General features: G+C 39.0%; 1 non-coding gene across 1 annotated transcript; it reads right to left on the reverse strand.

Annotated features, from left to right (window-relative positions):
- Positions 1 to 11,129: 11,129 nt before the first annotated feature.
- Trnak-uuu (transfer RNA lysine (anticodon UUU)) lies at positions 11,130 to 11,202 on the reverse strand. Its single transcript has one exon. It is a non-coding gene; the product is annotated as a tRNA-Lys (tRNA).
- Between the last annotated feature and the right edge of the window lie 1,126 nt (positions 11,203 to 12,328).

Genomic DNA, 12,328 nt, shown 5'->3' on the forward strand with positions numbered 1-12,328 from the left:
TTAAAGTGATAAAAAGTATTTAAATACTAATTGAACTCTTATGAGGGTACTGATTGCTTCTTTGTTATTATCACACGGGTGTTTTTTACTTGTATGAGAAAATTAAGAATGATAAGGCATCTAGTGCGTGGCAACAATATTAATAGGCAATAGGAAATAAACTTCTAGCGCCTGCGGCATTGTCAACACACACTTCGTACGTGTACTGCATGTTGTATCTAACCCCCTCCAACGCATTTGGTTCTAAATTGGACTTTTAGTAAGGATCCCTAATGTTATTGATAATATAATATAGCCTATAGCCTTCCTCGATAAATGTACTATCCAACACTGAAAGAATTTTTCAAATCGGACTAGTGGTTCCTGAGATTAGCGCGTTCAGACAAGCAAACAAACTCTTCAGCTTTATAATATTAGTATAGATTATATATCAATAATTAATCTCACTTAATTAAGGTCACTTAAATCAGGTCTACTTGATTTAATTAAATCAATCTGATCAGTTTTTTGAAAATATTTATCGTGACAGCTCTCTGGTTATTTTTTTATTTCGACAGAATAAAAAAAGTATCAAAATGAATGTCATTTGTTTTTAAGAAAGCTTTAATTCTATGAACATAATCAAGTTATACAATACAAATTACAATAAAATCTTATTTCAATAATTTACAAATAAATAACCTAATTCTATTTAATAACTGAAATAAAAATTTATATAGTTACAAATTACAAAATTACTAATTTAAAAAAAAAAAAAATTTCTTGTTAAATAAAATAACCAAATTTAAACCAACTAATTAAAAAAAATTGGCCAATATTTTATAAATAATTAATTTAGATCAATTAATAATAAATGGAGACAATACATTGTGATCTCTAAAAATTAAATGAAATACAATTTATTCTAATTAATTGGTAAAATTTATTCTTTTTCTTCTGATTTTAATCTTTCGAACTGGAGATTTGCAAATTCAGAGGTTAAATAAAAGTCAAAGTACGTAATAAATCGAAAATTGAGAATTGAAAAGGAGAGAAAATAAATGTCATCGTCATCTACGAGCGAAAACTGAACTCCAAGTTTAATAGTTGTATTCTCAGCAATTAAAAGCTATGAATAAGGAAAAAATATTAGATAAGATAAAACATTTAATTTGTAATGTAGTGACAATTATAAAAATAAATACTTGGTTAGCTAAAATCTTCTTCATTTTTTTCAAATAGGCCTACTTAAGACGCCGATTGAAATCAAATAATGAGTTTATTGACAAACAAAGAATTGTGGTTATGTTTTTTACAACGCTTATTCAATTTCTATAACTAAAGGATATTTATGTCAACATCAGCAATCTAAATTGAACCCGCATGGAATTATAGAATCTTAAATATTAATTTTATTATTCATTATAGTCCGAACTGTAATTTATATATTATTTACTTTCATTATAACGCCCCCGCAATCCCCTTCGTGGATGGAATTTCGTAAAATTCGTTTTCAGTTGAACTCAAGATGAAAAAAATAATAATTTCGCCAAATTTAAAATCTGTCGGAGCTAAAGATTTAAAGGGAAATATTTTTTGAACGCCCCCGCACAGCCCTTTGTGGGTGGAATTTCAAAAATTCGTTCTTGGTAAATTTTAACATGACAAAAAGAATATTCTGGCCATGTTTTATACCTATAAGAGATAAAGTTTGAAAATGTGGATTTTTTTTAATGAACGCCCCCGCAACCCCATTTGCGGGTGGAATTTTGTAAAATCCGTTCTTAGCTGACCTCTACTTGGCGAAAGAAATATTCCTACAAAATGTCAAGTCTCTAGGCCTTATGGTTCCAGAGATATCGTGATGAGTTAGTACATAGGTGGAAATCTCTTTTATATATATATATATAATTAAATATTTTACTTACTTAACCGTCGGTTGTCAGGGAATTGTGATTTTCGGTCACTAGATTGCATTTCATTTCAACTAGTGACCTGGAGTTAAAACATTAACTAGAATCACAAGACTTTTTATGCTGCTTATTTATTCAAATTCTTTTGAAGATAATAGACATAATTTACTCATGTCTTTCGAGTATTAGGACTGTATGGTCGCGTTTTAACTTATGGTAGTTTTCCGTCACCCCCAGACGGAATTCTTCGATTATGGTAGTCCTCTAGTATGGCAGTCTTCCAGTATGGTAGTCTTCTAGTATGACAGTCTTCCAGTATGATAGTCTCCCCCGTCAAAACAGGAGGAAAAGTACCATATTTTTATTTTTACAGATCGCGGCTATAAGTATACAGTGCTGCTTCCTGTAACCCATATTTGGAAACATTTGTTTTTATTAGTGCGTGATCTGTTGAGTTGATTTATGACTGGAACAGTGGCGAGGCGTGAGGTTTACATGAGGGGAAGCAATAACTCCGTTCACACCAAAACATGATGAGGTTGGGGGGGGGGGGGGGGTCTGGGGGCCCTCCGCCGGGAAAATATGGATTTCAAGGTACAAAATGGTGCTATTTAAGTAGTTTTCTTAACTGAACATTGACTATTCCACAGGTAGAAAAATTGAAATTTTTTTTAAATACATTATTTTTGAAAAATAATGATTGACTTACATTATTCTGATAGTAAAATACCTACTCTACATTACTTATATACTAAGTGGGAGTGGAGTATCATCGTACGCCCACAAATCCCCCACGCACTGCCAGCCAACAGCCCGCGGGAGAGATGCGCGCGCCCCGAGAGACGACCGCCGACTGAAACGCGACATCGCCACCTGCCCTGCCGAACTGTGGCGGACATAGCCGAAGCAGTCGGCGGAAAAATTCCACAGTCTGCTTCGGCCATGTTCGCTCCAGTTCGGCAAGAAAGCGTTACCTTCGTAGCTTCTAGGAGTTCGCTTCGAGCCTTGGCCGAGGACGGACGCGTCAAGCGGAGCTGCGAGATTCCAGGAACAGCCTGTTTGCTCGCACACAGGCCAGGTGGTATTCCCAGGTTTTTTCTAAGAAGTGTAAGCGTGCAAAACAACCCGGGTTGTAGCTAACCCTACAGCCTAGCCACAACCCGGCTTAATACCGGGTGCGTGGTCAGTGGGTGTTAGTGCGTTGTAGGGTGTAACTAGCGACATGACTGACCAGTTAAGTGACGAGCAGGTGATGCAGGAGTGCATCGATGTGCCCCTGCCGAGCGACGACGAACAAGAAATGTCTAGCGACGACGGCTTTACAACAGTCGTCTCAAAAAAACAAAAAACGGGAGGAAAGGACGAAAGACTGCGCCCCCCACTGACGAACCCCGCGATCGCCAGGCAGCAGGCCGAGCGACTTCGCAAGCAGCCCGTCAGAAGGGCAAACAACTCGGCCAATCAAACGGCCGCCAACACGCCCGCAGGTTCGAGCCCTGCCCCGCCAAACCCTGCCCCTCAGGCAAAGAAAATGCAGGTGAAACCCCTGTATGTATTTGTTGATTCTGGCCACAGCTACCCGGCCATTAAAACAGTGCTGGATGCAGCACTGCAGGAGCGCTGGTCGTGCGTCAGTCGCGGCCATGACCAGCTCATGATTCACACTGCCACTGTGGAGGAATACCACAGGGCAGTGCGTGCACTGGAGCAGGCCGGAGTGCAACACTCTGTGCTGCTGCAACGGGACGAGATCCCGAACAAGTTTGTGTTTTGTCGAGTGCATAGCAGCACCGACAAGCAATTCATTCAGGCCGAGTTCGCCGCAATGGGTCTTCCAGTGCAGAACTTCTGGTTTCTGTACAACAGGCAGACAAGGCAGCCTATAAATAAGTTAGTCGTAGAGCTCCCGAAGGCCGTAAATCCAGAAAGGATTTACGACCTGAAGTCATTCGGAGGCCTCAGCATTCGTGTTGAGGACTATCGACACCCCAAAGGCCCCCTCCAATGTGGCAACTGTCAGAGGTTTGGCCACCCCGCAAAAGGCTGCAGAGCCTCCCCTGTGTGCCGATGGTGCAGCCAAGGGCACAAAACCGAGGTTTGCCCCCAGGGAGGTGACAGGACGAAGGCAAAGTGCGCGCGATGTGAAGGCCCGCATTGCGCCAATTACAGAGGCTGCATGGCCTACAAGAGGGAGAACTGGCGTCACCTCCCGCAACAGGAGCGGAAAGACAGAGAGCTGCAGTCCAAACGCGCATTGCGCGAAAACAAGCGAGCAACAGCCGCGGCTCAAGTCCGCCCGCCCCCACAACAAGCCGGCCCCTCAGGCTACTGCCCCCAGCCCCCAAGGCAGCCGTGGCGAGCCCCGAGTTACCCCGCCCCCCCGCAATGGCAGAGCCCTAACCAATATTCAGTGTTGAGCGATAGACATGAACTGGAGTATCCTGTCTTGGCAAACCTACCCAGGCCTAGAGGCCAGCCCCTGCCCCAGAGGCCCCCGAAGAAACACCATTCGGGGCACAAAAACGGTAAAGGCCGGGTGCAAGGTCAGGTGACGGATCAGCTTAGTACTAAGGCGCCACCCAACTCCACCCCTCCCCCCAGTGATTCCAAGAAAGTCGCGCCTGGGAAACAAGCCAGCCCGGTGCAGACTGACTCACCAACAGAATTGCCAACTGCTTCACCGCAGCTAAAACCCTTGGAGAATCCAGCGATGGGCGCGAGTGACTTTCTGAAGCTCGTAGACCAATCGGATGCCATTGCACAGGACCCTAACCTTGCACACGTCCTGGAACCAATGTGCATTTTAATGGCTATTTGGTGTAATCCGTCCAAGTCAATAGAGGACAAAATAAAAGCCACCACGGGCTTCGTGACAGCATTAGCGGCCAGCTTTAATGCCGCACACCCTTAATTTAGGTTCTGCCATTAATAATACCCCCGTAGACAGTAGATTAAGTACCATCCTTTACTGGAATGCACGAGGAATTAGAAATAAAATAATCGAATTTACCGATCATTTAATTAAACATAATATTAGAATCGCGGCGATAAACGAAACACACTTAATTCCAACAGATCGTCTAACTATCTTAAATTACACTATTTATAGGCGCGACCGCGATACCAGAAGTGGAGGGGTTGCCCTACTAATCCACAGAAGTATACAACATAGTGAATTTCATTTACCTGAATTTAATAAATTAGAAGCTGTTGCAATTACTTTTAAAGTCAATAAACAACAAATAGTTCTTATTTCGATGTATGCACCACCGGGCAGGTCACTAACTGAAAACGAGCTGGACATCTTATATGGCTCAGCTCCCACATTCCTAGCAGTCGGCGATATTAATGCCAAGCATAAAGACTGGAACTGTCGGAGCAATACAGCCAATGGCCTACTGCTGCAAAGACACGAGTCTAACAAAAATTATCAAGTGCATGCTCCCTCAGAGCCCACTCACGATAGCGGAGTACTAAGGCACAACCCCGATATTTTAGATATTGCATTAAATAAGAGAGTTCAAACGGGATTCGAACTCAGAGTCTTTCACGAAATGTCGTCTGACCACTTTCCAGTACATATACTATTCGATGACGTGGACACTGACATCAGTCCTCCGAGAAAAATTAAAGACTACAAGAAAGCCGACTGGAGAGGCTTTCAGACGTATTTAGTCGATAATTTGCCTGCAGCCGATGCTGCCAACTTCGAAACGAAAGATAACATCGAATCAGCAGTCACTGAACTTACAGTTAAAATTCAAACTGCAATTAACTCGTGCATCCCAGAAAAGGTGGTTAGATTTAAGCAAGATGAACTGCCGGTGTATATTAGGGATTTAATTTCTCAGAAAAATAGATTAAGGCGCGAATATACTCGACGTAGGCAGCGCGACATTAAAGCGAGAATTAATGAATTACAGAAAATAATTTCCGATGAAATAACTCTTTGGAGGAACAGCCAATGGGAGACGAAAGTCTCTCAGCTACAGGTGCAAGATGGTAGCACCTGGAGTATGACAAAGCGATTCCTTCATAAGATAGATAAAATACCTCCGCTACAAACTCGCACTGGGTTCGCTTTTACACCGACAGACAAGGCACAAGCCTTCGCGAATACCCTTGAATTAGCCTTTCAACCTAATATCGAACCCTGTGACCCACAATTTAATGCCGGAATATACAGAGACCTTACAATTAAACTTAATCAGCCTTTAACTTCAAAACCTTACTTAACTCAATCTCAGGAAGTTAAACAGGCTATCAGGCGTATGAAACCACGTAAGGCACCGGGAAACGATGGCATTCAGGCAGTAGTCCTTAAGAAACTGCCCGACGAAATTTTGGAATACCTAGCTCAATTAATAAATGGAATACTTAAACTACAGTATTTTCCATTGCAGTGGAAAGAAGCGAATGTGATAGTCTTTCACAAATCCGGAAAAGATAAGACACTACCCCAAAATTATAGGCCCATTAGTCTGCTGAGTACATTGTCAAAAGTAGCCGAATGCATAATTCTGCAGCGACTAAATGCTCACATTAAAGAAAATAACGTACTGCCGGACGAACAATTTGGTTTTCGCAGCGCGCATTCAACAACGCATCAACTGGTCCGTATGACAGAACATATAATAACTGCGTTCAATCAGAATAGCTATAATCTCGCAGCGTTTTTGGACATAGAAAAAGCCTTTGATAGAGTACTTCATGAAGGCTTAATTTATAAATTATATAAAACTGGCTTCCCCGATTGTTATATTAAATTACTGGCCTCGTATTTAGAAAATCGATCGTTTAGAGTCACGACAGAAGGAGCACAGTCCGATTTAAAAATAATTAAAGCAGGAGTCCCACAAGGCAGCATTTTGGGGCCGGTTTTATTCAATATTTATATCCATGATATGCCTAAGCCCGCACACCGATCAGTTCAGTTTGGCTGCTACGCGGACGATACGGTGTTGTTTAGCAGATCTAGTATTCTAGAACTCGCAGCAGACAGATTGCAAACCGCGTTAAATTCAATAGAACAGTGGTGCACAAAATGGCGAATTAAGGTAAACCCTACTAAATCAGAAGCTATAGTTTTTACGCGTAAACATCTCCCGCCACTCGAAGATAGACCACGACTAACACTTTTCAATGAGCAAATTCCCCACAAAAATGTTGTTAAATATTTAGGCGTGCACATGGATAGGAAACTACTATGGCGCGATCACATAGAGGCGAAAAGAAAAACAGCTTTCACTAGGCTCATGGCCCTCTACCCCGTCATGAGCAGACGTTTAGGTAGCTCTGTTAAAAACGGAATAATAATTTATAACGCACTAATAAAACCAATAATCACGTATGCAGCGCCGGTGTGGGCAACAGCAGCGGAATCTCACTTAATCAAGCTGCAGAGAATTCAGAATAAGAGTATTCGTATTGCGACAGATGCGCCTGTGTATTGCCCCGTAAGGGCTATGCACAGAGAGCTCAAACTCGAACTTTTAAAACATTATTATTTCCGAACTGCGCAAAAATTCTATGATAAATGTGCCATAAGCAGAAACCCATATATTTCATCACTGGGCGAACAAGATCCAGAGTTGCATGGAAAATATAAAATGCCAAATTCAATCTTGGCTCACAGACCTCCGTAGTGTGCTGTGGCTGGCTGAGCGACCGGCCAATCAGTCTCCCGCGAGTTGAAACTTTAATTATAGACATTAATGAAATAATTAGCTAATTCAAAATGGTCCGAAGCACGCAGGTGTAGGTTTGACTCCCGGGAGTTCACTGCCTGTGCTGTTAGGGCTGACTCCCTATGTCCGATGGGCATGGCCCGCCTGGCAGGCTTCACCTCCAGTGCCGGTTGTGTTTCTGAAAGGCATGGGATTTTGAATTGCAAGCTTCTAACAAATACCAAAATGCGAATAGGTCTTGACTTAATTCACCTGTAACTTTATACACCGACAGTTCCTCTATATTTAACTAGTAGTATAGTAGTAGATATTAGAGATTTGTAAATTAGTAATAAGTCCTAGATACTAAGTAATAGTCATAAAAAATATATATTTCGAAATTAATAATTTAAAAAAATTAAAAAAAATTAAAAAAAATAAAATTAAAATAATAAAAAATAATACTTATAGTTATTATTGTAGTTTTATCTTAAGCACTGCACGTCCATCCATGAGTTGGGTGTTTGCATATTTCGTAACGAAATGCCTAGTTTGTAAGTCATTTATCTGTTTTCTGTCTTAGTTTCTTAGTTTTTTAGGTGCTGACTGGCGGCGGAGTGAGTGGTCAGTGCAACCACTCACCACCAGGGGCGCTTGCGTCCCTGGTCACTAAATCCAGTGCTGGAAAATTAGTAAAGCGGACCACGAGTCCAAGTGCCCAACCCCCGCATGGTAGACTCTTTTCTACTCTGTCCAACACTTCATCCTGACCATCCTCTGTCTCCTGTAAATTCCTACACGTAATGCATGCCAATTTGCATCCCGCATGAATGTGCCCAGGGTTTTCCCTGTGTCTATGCAGGTTTTACCTGGGCCCAACCTATCTCTAGTTATAGTCTAGATTTAAGAGTGAGGGGAGTTAGTCATGACGCCAATCGCTGCCATGGCTGGCCAATCCCCTCCTAGCACATGATGCATGCGACCCTCTCCCTGCATGGCTAATCCCAGCATGACTAGGCGTATAGGCTTCGGCCTGAGACGCACCTAGGTCCCTCCCTAACCCGGACCCCTCCAAAATACACTTAGTTTTAGTTAGGTTAGGCAAAAAAAAAAAAAAATCGTAGCTTCTACCGCGTATTTTTCTACTGCGGCAGCCTTCCTGCTGAAAGCGGTCCTGCCAGCGCTTCTAAACCTAGCAACGCTTCTAAAACAGCATGTTTTTGTGTCAACGAGTTCTTTTTTTATAGCGCACAGCGCACAGTATTGGGTCCCAAGAAGATAGTGTAAAAAATACATACACCTAACTGCACGAGCCAAAGTAAAATACTATTCTGAATAAAATATTTATTTAAAAAATACAATGTCTGGAAACTGCCTGGGCAAGCACTGCTTGCCTTGCTTGCCCTGATGAGACGCCACTGGACTGGAACTACAGAAAGTAACCGCCAGAACCGCTATCTGTAGCCTTTTAAGTTAACCTAAGAAACAGCTAGGGTGTTAACAGTGCTATTTAGCGACGTATTCTATACACTACTTCGAGAGAAAAGCATCTGTACTCATTCCATGGAATGTATAAGGAAATATGATAGAATTCCGCCTCGTTCTTTGAACTTATGACATATTTCCGTTATGGTACTTTTCCGCCTTTTTCGAAGAGGCCAGGTGGTGTACTGTCATTATGGTATTTTTCCGATATGGCAGTCTTCCGCGCCACCAAATAATATGCACAGAGTGAATCGTAGCCAAATGATGGATCAGCGGCTTGTGTTCCTTCCAGCTGATATCTTCAATTAAAAAATCTGAAACAGAAAGAAAGTACAGAATAATTTAAACAGAAAATTAAACTGAAAATGCGAGAACATTTGTGTTCCTGGTAATTGCAATATTTTTTTTTTGTATATAAAATACAATTCATGATCTACATTATAAAACAGTTAATAACACACAACATATTAAAATAAATTACAACATTCAAATGTTTGATTGTTTAGCTGTTTTCAAAATTATTTCTTAACTTATGTTTGAACACACTTGAAAAGCTGCTTTTTTGAAACAAAATTGGTCTGAGTCACAGAAGCATGGTAACACTGGAAATGTGAAAATAAATACTAGCTTGAAAAAAAAAATTGGTGTTTAATGAGTTATAAGTACTAATTAGTTTACATGATTGTTTAACTAATATAATTACACAAGAGAATTTTGTCCCATATTTAAGTTTCCTCAATAGTTGTCTGTATTTAAATGGAAAAATGATGACGGACGAGCAGAGTGTTGTTTATAGCTCGGACGGACGAACGGTTGTCGGACGGACGGACGATGCAACGAACGCGACAGGCTATTGTAATTTAGGTTCTGGAGAGAAAGAGATAGACTTTGCCCGCTGTTTGCTTTCGAATTATTATCATTTGGTGGTTGGGATGCAAGATTTTTATAGATTTGGGGGAAGGGGGGGATGGGGCTAATATAGTTCCCTTCTCATCCCACCACCTGTGTACGCACCAGCTGTTATTGAATGTGGGCGAAACTGGCAGTGTACGAATAATGAATCGCGAACACACGCGAACGAATGAACACAGAACAAAATAAGAAAGCCTTTAAAAATTTGCTACTGCCGAAACCTTAAATTTAACCAATCTTATGAAAGTTGGTAGTTGTACACGAATTTAACTTGAATAGGATATATTGTGATATTCTATTCCTGATAAATTTTTTTATGGAAGAGGAAAACCATATCACTAAGATGGTGTTTTTATTTATTTCTATGTTTGTCCATAAAAACACATACAATGAATCGCAATCTGTCACAATAAGTATAGGAAAACTGTACAAATAATATGCACAAACATTATATATATGTATATCAGAAATTATTTTCTGTTGCATAATATTAAAATAAATTGAATTTTTAATTAAAATTTCGGTTGTATTAAGTTAAGTGATTATTTTATTCATAATTTTTCAACGGGTGCCTTAGGCGCCATACAACCTTCTAGTTAGATAAATAAAGTAGAATGGATTCTGTGGTTCACAACTCAAGTATGAAAGACTAGAGTCCTCGTTAGAAGATTCATTAGGTCATGGTGAACTTAGATTTTCAATATTGTATTTGTGCAGTAATTTACATAAAGATATAACAATATCACCTTAAGTCTTTCTAGTTTATTGTTTTCAGTTAACTATGTAAGGGTATTTCAAAGTCTATGTAGAATTCTGACATTAAAATATTTTTCTGTATCACATAAGTTAAATTAAGGTAGATGTTGCTATAATATATTTTTTTAATGGAATGAATAGATTATTTGCCTATATTATATGTTAATTTCAAGAAAATAATAATAATAATTTTTTTTAAACCTCTTAATTCCTAAACCAGAAATACGAGATAATTTACACAAGTAATCATTCAACTTTTATTGGAAAACTGACATATTCATATTGATACCGATCATTTAACCTTCTAAAGTAGTTAGTTACTGAACGGATCCATAAAGAATATGATTTTACAATTTTTTCCGTCACAAAATAACATGAATGACTCTAAACATATAACAATTTTAAAAATAAAAATGATCGCCCGAACAGGGACTTGAACCCTGGACCCTTAGGTTAAAAGCCTAATGCTCTACCGACTGAGCTATCCGGGCTCATGCATTCAATTGGGCAGTAAGAATAAATATTATTACAGTATTTTCATATCATGGAAAATATCCATCAAAAGGTTAAATGTTCCGTATCACGTATCCAAATTTAACCCATTGATCCTTATGACATGATCCTGTGGTATATGATGCTTGCTGTTTTAATTAAGTTCGTCGAAAGATTCTGGATTTAAAAATTTTACAGTACTTACAATGTTAGGAAGTAAAGAAAAATTATTTTCAGATTTTATTAGATATAATAAACGATCATTATTCATTATTACATGAAATTTATTGTTGTATCCAAGAGGTTTCGACCTTCGACGTACTAAAATAAACATCAAGCATCGTGTACTACAGGATTATGGATCATACCATTTGGATCAAGGCATGGACTTAGATACGAAATGCAAAACTTTTACCATATTTGTATCAAAAATTCTAATAAATTTAGGTTTATTGTCTTACTGGACAATATCTTTATACATGCAGTAATTATCACGTCCTAAAATAGATCGGCGTGAGAAACGTAAAGCCATAGTGTGTACGTAGCAGATTTGAGAGCGATCTAGCGGCAGTTTAGTAAGTTTACAGTTGTAAGAGCTCAATAATGTTTGTGCTGCGCTCTAGCGTGTGAAGTATTAACTATTACTTGAAGACAGATTATTTAGTGAGGTAATTACAAGGTAGATAGCAGTTCATGAGCATAAATGTTACCGGGATTTTTTTTTTAGTGTACGAACGTGTATATAGTAGTTTTTTTGTATGGTTATTTTTTGAAACAGCCAAAATTATATGTAAAAAAAAGAAATACAATATTAGTGTTATTGATGTTAACTTGTAATGTAAAGTTAATCAAAATAATTTTAGTAAATATTTACAACAATTTTACATTTATGTGATTATGTATACAAATAACTCAAAGTGACTATAATTGGTTGAAATTACTATTTAACAATAAACAGTTTGAAGTGTTTTTATTAATTCGAAACGAAATAGACAAAAATTAATACATTATTTACAATAGGTATAACTTGATTATGAATTGATAAATTTGGGCACATACATTTTGATATTTCCCAAATATCATTGCAATGCTTAGTACCACATTAAAGAAATAAATTAAATTTTG

This window comes from Bacillus rossius, chromosome 5 (assembly GCF_032445375.1).
Source record: "Bacillus rossius redtenbacheri isolate Brsri chromosome 5, Brsri_v3, whole genome shotgun sequence".
Taxonomy (NCBI): domain Eukaryota; kingdom Metazoa; phylum Arthropoda; class Insecta; order Phasmatodea; family Bacillidae; genus Bacillus; species Bacillus rossius.